Genomic DNA, 10426 nt, shown 5'->3' on the forward strand with positions numbered 1-10426 from the left:
ACTCTTGGATTGATGGAGAGATAGGTTTTCAGACCACACAGAAAAAAATTAGAGCCTCTCCTCAGTTTTCACTGAACATAGTGTTTATGAAATTATTTACATGTCTTATTTCCCCCCTTATTTACATGCCTTATTTCCCCCTCTGAAGAAGCATTGAGTACTTACAAAATGCAAATCTACCTTTAAAGGATAAAACTTTGTAACTATTGAGAAATTCAAATGTTTGTGCTATACAATACAATAAAAATCCTATAAAAAGTTACAATATATTTGAAATTGTTTATAAATAAAAATCACATAGTTTTTGACTTAATAAAACTTCATTTTTCAAAATGTACGGTTGATGGAAGCTATCCATGCATCTTCACTGGCAGCCGGCGCGTCTCCATCCTTGGTGTTTCTGGTGTAAGTTACTTGTGCTCTGTGTTTTGAGACTAGTTTGTTAAGTCCTTCACTGAGGCGCTCCTGTAGGGCTGCTTTAGCCAGGAAGCACACATCTCCAGTCTCTCCGATACAGAGGCTGAGGTTCCGACCTTAAGTTGGGAACTTCCTTACAGAGTTTGTCATGTGTGGCTCTGTCAAACAAGACTAGGTTATTGAGCTTGTCCCAAACTTTGCCTTTGAGCCAGCTCTTCTTTTTGACCAAACCCCAGATTTGTTGACTGGGTCTTTGTCTTTCTTGGCTGACTCCCTGCCAGCTTTCTTCTTCCTATCATCCTTGGGTACCGTCTTGAAGCTCTGAGAGCAGCAGCTATCACGGTCACCTCACTGAGATTAAAAGTGACATCTATTACTTCACATACCTGACACATTCCTTGGGTCAGTGAGTTGGCATTAAAGTTCAGAAATGGGATAAATGCCCTCTAGACTTGGTCATGGGTGAGGACAGGGGGTGTTGTCACTGGACCACATTGCAATGTACACACACGTTAACAGGTCCAGTTGGTCACGGCTGGTTTGTGCAAGACTCCTGTTGTAAAGATGAAAAGAGTTGCTGAACTTTTGAAAAGATTGGGATGTTATGAAATGTAAATAATCACAAAGAATCATAGAATAATCACAAAGAATCATAAAAGACTAGTGCTGGTGAGTTTGTTTCCCTACCAACTTGGGCAGTGTTTGGGAGAACAGGCCCCAGGGCATCATTGGTGCTTGATTTCCAGCAGCTGTCAGAGAGGCAGGGCACTGCTCCACATCAGGATTAACTTGCTGTGCTCCCAATAATTGGCTCCACAGCTCTCTGCTGAGGGGAAGCAGTCTGACTCATGAGATTTCTATTCTTGCTCATTTGTTTGTTTTTTCGAGAATGAAAATGCATATTTTTTACACTGCATATGTATTCTTATGTAGTGAAGTAATCTTTGTTGACAGAGATAAGAAAAATAATAATTAGTATTGGGAGTTATCTCAGAATATAATGTGCATCACTCTGTATTGAAATTCTAACCATTTTAAGGATATACAGATATTAAACATTGTGACGATTGTATGAATATGTTCATATATAAATGCATACTTGATCTATGTATGCGGTTGTCTGTGAAATGATTGTGTGTGTGTGTATATATATATATGTGCACAGGTGTATACCCATATACATATATAAACACATATATGCACATATTTATATAATATTTATATAATAACCTATGCACACTTATTGCAATGAATGTATGTTGTGTAATTATTCAGAGTAAGTCAGATCAGATCATAGGGCTATGGAAATATATAAAAATATGCTGTTATGGCTCAATTTTCTTACCTGATTCCAGTGATATTAAGGTGAGAAATAGATTAAGTAATTTCTTAGTGAAAAATTAAAATGAGGTTAAGTAGCTGGTGGAACTTTATTTTGCTATTCAAGATTGAAGGAAAAAAAAAAAGAAAACCAAGAGTGAGATTGTTCTGGGTACAGGAATTCGACCTTCTGTCTCAGATTGTTTCCAAATTTTGTCTTAGGCTTGAGTGTTTTTTATGTTCTATTATAAGCTATATTTAGATTTCCTAATAATGCTTTTAGTTACATACATTTAATGTTAAAAAAAAAACTACCTCTCACCAAAAGAAGGATGTAGAGCAACAGGAAGCATAATTTGTGCAGCCTAATTACTTTCATCTTCCCTTCAGGCACCTTAAGTACAAACAGCCTCTTATCCATTTTCCGTGGTGAGTGCTTATATCTTTGTGTGTGCACGTTTATGTGTTTATGTATGCATATTTCACTGTCAAGTACCAAACCAGAAAGAATGAGACCTCACTGAAAGCGTTAATGATAGTCGACAGGAAGCGAGGCAATGGACGATAAAGTTAGGGGAATTACACGTTAACTGTTAATATGGTAAGTGGCTGAAGGAAGCTCTGCTTTACATGCTTACAGGAAACTCATTTCATTTCGGAGCAGTTCACAGCATGCTCACAAATGTATGCTTGCTTAGAGAGAACAATCCCAAAGTTCTGTTTCAGTTTTGATTTTACATCACTTTGTTGTTTATCGCCCATTTAAAATATTCTGGTTGCCTTATTTTAATAGTTCTTAGATCATCATTACATCATCAGAAAGCATATACTTAGAGGACAAATTGTTGTGGTGCTATATATCCCATTGCGCAAAGAAAATGAGACTAATAGTTTATAGTATAGCACTAATCTCTTTGAACAACAACATATAAAGGTGATGACCACCAACATATATAAATCATTAACACATTCTGAAGACAGAAAATAGATATACCACGTACCTGAGACCATGGAGAAACTCTTGGAGAGCGAAGAGCGAGGATTGTTCTTTATTAAATCCAAAGTCCACCAGTGATGCCAGCAGGCTTTCAATTTTAAAATCCATTTGAATAAATGAAAAAATCTTGGCTAGAAATCAAGGATTAATGAAGTCATAGATCAGGTCAAAGTTCAAACACTCTTTTTTTCATCAAGTAACTTGTGATGCTTTGATGTCAAATGTCCAGTTTGTGGTCTCTACACGCGATTGTTAGATTTAACTCCAAAATCTCTGTAAAACACTTTGACACCTAACATCTCCAAGCCTAAGATCACACAAGGTATAGAGTACTTTTTACCAATCACTTGAAATATAACTAAAAAGATTGGCCATCTTCTATATTTTACTGAGTTCTAAAAATATTAAACAGCTTATCTATGACTAGCTGTGTTTGGATAGATATATTTTATCTTGTAAATTCAGGGGCCTTGTGAAAGAAAGGAGCATAAAGTAATAAGTAGCATATATAGTGCAAGATAATGAATTTTTGTTTGTGCAATTATTCAGTTACTCTTCAGTATCCCTCAGTAATTTGTTTATTTTACTATCATAACAGTTACCAGATCATATTACGCTGTATCTGTTTACATTTATTTCTCCCCACTGGATTATGAGTTTTACCATGTCAGAATATTTATATTGTGCTAATTTTTTTATTGCCAGCATCTACCTTACAAGTAGAGAATCATGGTGACCTTTGTGCATTATTTTCAAGATATTCCGGCATATAATTGACAAAAAGAAATTGTATATATTTAAGGAGTACAGTTTAATGTTTTGATTTATACATGTAAATTTATCTGAGCATCTTAACTAGTTCAATTATGGTGGTCATTTTATAACATGTGTGCATGTGTGTATAGATGCCTATCCTTCCCCAGTGGTTACATTTTTTGATATTTTGGGGGGTGAAAATATTTAAGATCTTCTCTCTTAACGAATTTCAAATATACCACACAGTATTGATAACTGTAGTTGCCATATTGTACATTAGATCTCCAGAATTTACTTGTCACAAAAACATGACTGGTTTTCAAAATTCAATTAGTGAAAATATAATCTCGTGAAAGTGGTGTTTGGGGGTGGTTTGTGTTTGTGGTACTGCTGATGCTCTTCTGCCTGGGCTCCTGTCCTTGCAGTCTGTGGACAGTGCCTCTTGCTTCATAAGATCAGCTTCAGTGCTGAGGGGTGGGGGTGGTGGCGCAATTCTGTGTCCTACCCTCTTCACTAGGGAGCTGGTTCTCCTGTGAGGTGCCAGCAACTTTCAGTTAATGGTTTGCCTGGGCACTGCTCAGTTTCCCTCCTCAGCCCACCAGGCAGACAAAGGGAACACAGCTCTGAGACTTGCACGGGAGGCTTCTGCCTCGGTGCTGTCTGCAGGTGCCTCGCCCCTTCACCTTTCGTTATATGGAGTTGAATTTCCTCAGTGCCCCCTTTGGAGCAGTTAGTATTTATTCAATATCCATGAGGTGCAGTAGTTTCACTCCAAGTCACAACCCCAGGCCCTGGGCCTGACTGACAACGTTTAGATTATCTTCCCAGGAGCGAAGTGTGGGACCTCCTCTGACATCTACTTCTTGAACAATGCAGTTATTTTAACATGAAATAGAATGTCTCTCTCAGTCTTCTATTTCCAACTTTACGCTGTGGGTCTGAAGAGCTTGGGCCACAACTCCTGGAGTAGCTAAGGAAAGAGAATAGAAACCCTCCTCTTACAATACGTTAAGTGATTAATTACAGAGCCTTTTTTTCCTAGTCTATATTCTGTTTCCTACTAAACTTCCTCTGTTGTTTTTTTTTTTTTCTGAAGTTATTCCCTATGAGCAGATCAACCTTAACAGCTACTCTTTTGCCAGTTATCCCATTGATTTCATATTCACCAGATGTATTCCTCTAATGATAGTTCAGTTAGAATTTCCCAACTCTGCACTGGGTCATTTTCCAATCAGCATCAGTGGATGTGTTTATTATTGTGTTCACATGTGTCAGTCTTGCTCATGTGAGGAAATGAAGACACTGAAGAATGGATTATACCGTAGGATACCAGATTTTTTTTTTTTTTTTTAGGATACCAGATTTTAACTCCAACTTTGAGATTCTATGATTCAAAGAGCAGCAATAGAAAAAAAACTTGAGTTTATAATGACCTAAAGTATATTGTTTAGCACCCAATCTTAAGGACCTTTGGCTGATTATCATATGCTAAGTAGCATCCACAGAATAGAAGAATAAAATGTAGTGAATGCAGTTTCTGGTGCAATATGCTAACAAATAAGGAATGTACTGGATAGACATTTAGAATAGCATAGGACTAAGAGAATAAAAATTATACTTACAGGTTCCCTATAATTAATCCAGCCAAACAAAAAGTTTATAATATATATAAAAATTATAATATATACTGAGTACATTAGAATTATCAGTATATTTTTGTTAGTTTGAAGATATGTCTTTATTACATAACTATTTTTTTATTTTTAATTGAGGTAATTCTGGTTTATAGCACCGTACATGATTCAGAGATATAAAAATACACCTCATGTATGCTCTCATGTGAAGATTGATAGATAAGGTGATGGGAAAGGGATTGACAAATAAATAATAAATAATATAAATTACTGATAATAAATACTCAAAATAGAGCAAGGCCTTATTAATGACAATAGTTCTATAGAAACTGAAGGATTTTTTAAATTTTTCCTTTGCACATAATATCCAAAAAAAAATTAATAGGATAGTACTTGTTGCTCTCAATTTCCATTGCCTATTTTATTTTCTTCTTAGTATTTGTGGTCTCCTAATAAAAGAGTTTATTAATTCTTGATTGTAAACCTCTGCCCACCTTCTCTGATTAGGTAATTGCCTTAATAAGGCAAATTATTTTCTTACATTCTTTTGTAAATTTTATTTTATTATGTCCCCAATATTAAGAAAATACCTATCTCTATTTCATACTTAAATATTTTGTATGAGTTAATGAACTAAATACATTTCTCTAATTAAGTTGAGATCATTCAGTAACCCCTCATTTTTTCTATTATGTCTATTGAAAATTAAAAAAAAAATAAAGAATCTGCGATGGGTGTTAATGTTGGCAGTGAGAAGACATTTAAGAAGTTATCAGTGAGTCATTGATTTCTGGTTCAATAAATTTCTCAATTGAGATGTCAATTCAAATTAGTGTTTCACTTCAAGTACCAGTTGAGACTGAAAAGAATATAATCAATGTGACATGAAAAGAGATATCAATGACTTAATGTTACATATAACCCAGAAGAAACACTACCAGCTATGTGCATGTTATTAACCTCAAGCGTGATCTACTCTAAATGTTGTTCATAAAATAATAAAAATATCACCTTACCTCAAAAAATATGGTAACATAGAAAAGATACATGTGTTGTCATATGTATATATAGGCACAGTATGTAGAAGTGTAGTTAGACAGTAAATGCTGCTTTTGAAAACCATCAAAGTCCATTCTTATGAACAAAATGATAAGTTGAATAAACATTTTATCATTGTTACAAAGGAGCTAGTGATATTTCTACATTTTTCAAGGAATAAAATATATCTCAGCAGAAAATCAGCATCTTGCTTCATCTATACCTTTATTTAATTTAAATGTTTGATCTGTCCATAATATTCTCAAAGAAATAGAAACGAAAGTGTTTTGTAATCTATAAAACCCATTCATAAAGCACAGTGATCAGATTTTAACCCTTTTGTTATTCATGCAAAAACATTCTTCAAATCTGCTCATTCCGTACTACTTTCTAGTATTTCTTGAGTACTGTGCGTTTTTTAGACACTGGAGTTACAACAACCAGAATCCTGGTTTGCATCTAGCCCAGCGTTTTTCAAACCTCATTAAATCTTACAAATTTCTGAAGTGTTTAAGAAATAGTAAAACTTGTGCCCCATCCCAGAGTAGGAGTAACACTCAGGCATTTGACATTATAGTGCCCGTACTGACAACAGGCAAATAAGAAATTCCAAATTAGCTTGATAAGGGCTATGTTAATATAAGATTTCATGTAACCAATGGGATTAAGAGGATTGTCAAGAAGGGAGATCAGGAAAGATACTTCTAAAATTATTCCCATAGGAATTATTCCCATAATTAATGCTGAGTTTTGAAGAATTAAAAATGCTCGTGGAAGTCAATGGAGATGATTTAAGCAGAAAAAAAAAAAAAAAAACAATTCATAGCTTATGTCTCTTGTTAAGAAATATGGACCCCATTCTAAGAGCCATGGAGAGATCTTAGCAGATTTTAAGTAGAATGCAGAAAATTTTCTTAATTCTCAAGATTCATCAGATATAAGCTTTTGTGTTTCTAATTTTTTATGTTCAAAGTGTGTTTCCCTGTGTAATGTAAAATTATGCTTTTAATATATGAGGTATGTAGTGTTTCTGATTTTCATAGGGACAAATGCACAGCTAAGCTTCTTGAATAGAATCTTCCTGTGACTACATTATATATGAAAGCTGTGATTTTATTTTATTTTTTAAAAGATTATTTATTTATTTATTTATTTATGGAAGAACTTGGGTACAGGCCAAAGGTGTGGGAGGTGAGAGGATTCACCAGAGATAGTGGGGAACAGAACAGGTGGACTGACTGAAATATACTGCTGAGGGGAGCAGTAGGCCAGATGTGAGAGACCTGCTGTGTCATGTGGGTATCTCCCTGGCTGGTAGGGGGTTGAACTCATGCTACAGAGGCTGCAGACAGCTTCACAGTGCTGCGTTCAACCCCTTGTGCCACCAGGGAGGCCTTGAATTTAATGATTTTCTTTGAACTGATTTCCTGAGCTTTAGGTCAGGGGTTGTCAACTTTTTTTTTTTTTTTTCAAATCCAACATATTTGAAATCATGACTTAGTATAGCAGTTGTTTTCAACAGGGGCAGAAGAAGAGACTAAATAATTCACCTAGGTAATGGTGGATCCTTTACCTGGAAAATGACCCAGCCTCATGTGACATGACCCTATGGGCCAGGGGACGAGTCCCAGTTGCCTAGTGCCATGAGTCTTGGTCTATCCATGAAATATAAAGAGAAACTAAATACATTTGAAGTTAGAAAAAAAAAGTTAATTACTGTCTTCAGAAGTACAGAGACACAAGACATACATCTTTGCTTGAGAGTGCAACCATCATCTAAGATTGACTGAAATACTCTCCCCTTGAAGTATGGCTCAATCCAGGAAAGACCTTAGCTTCTCCCAGAACTTGTTGCAAAACCTGGAAGAGAAGCCAGGATGCAGAGGAATCACAGCACAGCCCTTGAAGATGCTGGGTGCTGAACAACCCTCTTGAATTTTAACTTCTATAGAAACTAATTATTACCTAAAAATTGTATCTGTTAGACAGAAATCTCAAAGTTGAGCTCATAAGAGGCACAGACAGATGAAGATACTGAGGGGAAGGGATGACATAACTCTTGTAAAGTAAAAATTGGCAACTGTCACCATGCTGTAAATTTGACTGGCCCCAATTTAAGATGTGACCTGCTGACACAATGGTTCTGTTTCTTTCCTGTATTCCATACCTTTAGCTCACTTGTTCATTCTTTCCTTTTACACATGCTATGTCTTGTATGATAAAAAGAGCCAAGTGGTTTAATGTTAACTCATGAATGTGTGATGCTGAAGACCATCAGAGACAGGTCATCTAGAAATAACAGTGGATTCTTTGCTGTCCTTTACTGTTTTCTTATTTTGGTGGAGTCTTCAAATTCTAACAGGATTCAGTAATATATTTTATTTTCTCACACAAGGCAAAGGAACCAGGCAAAGCATGTCTCACTAGTTAATGGAAATAAATTTTATTCATTAAAGTTATCTTTTCGAAAATGATTTTTTTTTCATTTTTGTCATTAGTCTCATTTGTATATGAATACTTTAATCTCTCCAAACAGGAAATAAAAGACCTAAAGCCATGATGGATAACTAGCATTCATGTTTTTCTAGATCTGGTCCTATATGTGCTGATCAGGAAAAACATTGAAATGCCAAGTATTTTAGAAATTGAATTTTCTTTTGTGAAAATATTAAGACACAGAATATCATATACCTCTAGTGCTGTTGTTGGCTTTGGCCAGATTTAAAGTCTATGTGATTCTATAGAAGAATGATGATATCAGAGATAGCGAACAAGTTATTCAGGGGAATTATTGCTTGGCCACAGTTGGTACTCACTGAATTCTCATGTGCAGGCTGGGTGCTGTATGTTTGTGTGTGAGTGAGTGAGTGTGTGTGTGTGTGTGTTTTATATTGAGTCTACATGTTTCTATACATTATAATTCTATTTTTCTAGGAGTATCTATAATTTACTTAGAATATTTTTAAAATTTTCCATGATCGCTGTAATGTTTAATGTACAGTGTTTGGAAAAGCTTGCCTTAACAAGGCAGAAGCTGCATTACCCTGGGCTTTTCCACACGGATAATCATCTGATGATAATGACACATTTCCAACAGTAGCAGGGAAGCTAGTAGGGACACAGAAGGACGGCACAGATGTCAGGACTGCTGGGTACTGCACTGCCATGGTCGATGCACCCAGACTCCAAAGTCTCTTTAAATTCCTTTCACATAAAAGAGTAAATTTGAAGTTCAGTCTCCAAGTAAGAGTATTAAAAAGACCAGAAGGGTTTCATGTGAGTTCCATGGGTGATAAAACACATCAATCTGAAACAGTACTAGTAGGTTGCTGATTCCCTAGTCAGCCCCCCATTTGCTGTAGCTGAACAATGATAGTGCTGTTCTATCTAGGGAAAATGAAGCCTCCTCCTCTCAGAAAGCTTTTTACAAGGCAAAGCTATAAAGTGGTAGATTTATTAACAATTTCCATTTCAAGAGAGGCACTGTTTGTGTGGCAGTAAAGCAAGGTTTTAATGCAAATGCAGCACTTCAAACCTGTTTTCCTAATGCCTTCACAACCCCTGTAAATAATGCATCCCTGAGTGGCATCCTTCACTTTTAAACAATTTGGGCAAACTGGTTCAAGTTGTAAAAATACAAATGTGCTCCTTGAACATAATAATAGATCTGCAGACATTCTGGCATATGCCAATATATTTTTCTGAATCCAAGTGATGTTTGATTGCCATAATGGGGACCCAAGTACATTTCAACCGCAACCAATAGACTCAGGACAACAGAAAAGTGCACAGTGGACAATGATAAAACTGATTCGTGGTTTTCAGTTTAGAACTATATCCAAATTTTATAATCTGAAATTATCATGGGAAACATTCCAGTTACTAGTGAGAGATTTCTGAGTTTTTCAATGAACTATTTTAATTATCTTAAACAAAAATAACTGATTCAAATTTATCCTAATCTTGATTTGCCCTCTGCCTTTATTTCATGCTTCTGTCTTACAAAGACACTCTAGTAATGTTATTGGTTAAAAAAACAGTTATAATTCTCAATTAAAATGCTTTTAAAGGGCCGCCCTGGTGGTGCAAGGGTTTAAGCAAAGCACTAGGAAGCAATCCACAGCCTCTGCAGCACGGGTTCTATCCTGGGAGCAGCCCCCATGGCACAGCAGACCACTCCTGCCTCACTGCTCCCCTCAGCAGTGGATTTCAGTCAGTCTGCCTATTCTGTTGCCCGCTCTGTCTCTGGTGAATCCTCTAACCC

At 35.9% G+C, this 10426-nt stretch overlaps 1 pseudogene across 1 annotated transcript; it reads right to left on the bottom strand.

Annotated features, from left to right (window-relative positions):
• Positions 1 to 327: 327 nt before the first annotated feature.
• On the bottom strand, positions 328 to 9329 carry LOC311182429 (small ribosomal subunit protein eS25-like; annotated as a pseudogene). The gene is made up of 3 exons: positions 9206 to 9329; positions 2739 to 2865; positions 328 to 751 (listed from the first exon to the last, which is right to left on the bottom strand). The product of its transcript is annotated as a small ribosomal subunit protein eS25-like (transcript).
• Between the last annotated feature and the right edge of the window lie 1097 nt (positions 9330 to 10426).

Source organism: Talpa europaea, assembly GCF_964194135.1.
Source record: "Talpa europaea genome assembly, chromosome: 12".
In the NCBI taxonomy this organism is placed as follows: domain Eukaryota; kingdom Metazoa; phylum Chordata; class Mammalia; order Eulipotyphla; family Talpidae; genus Talpa; species Talpa europaea.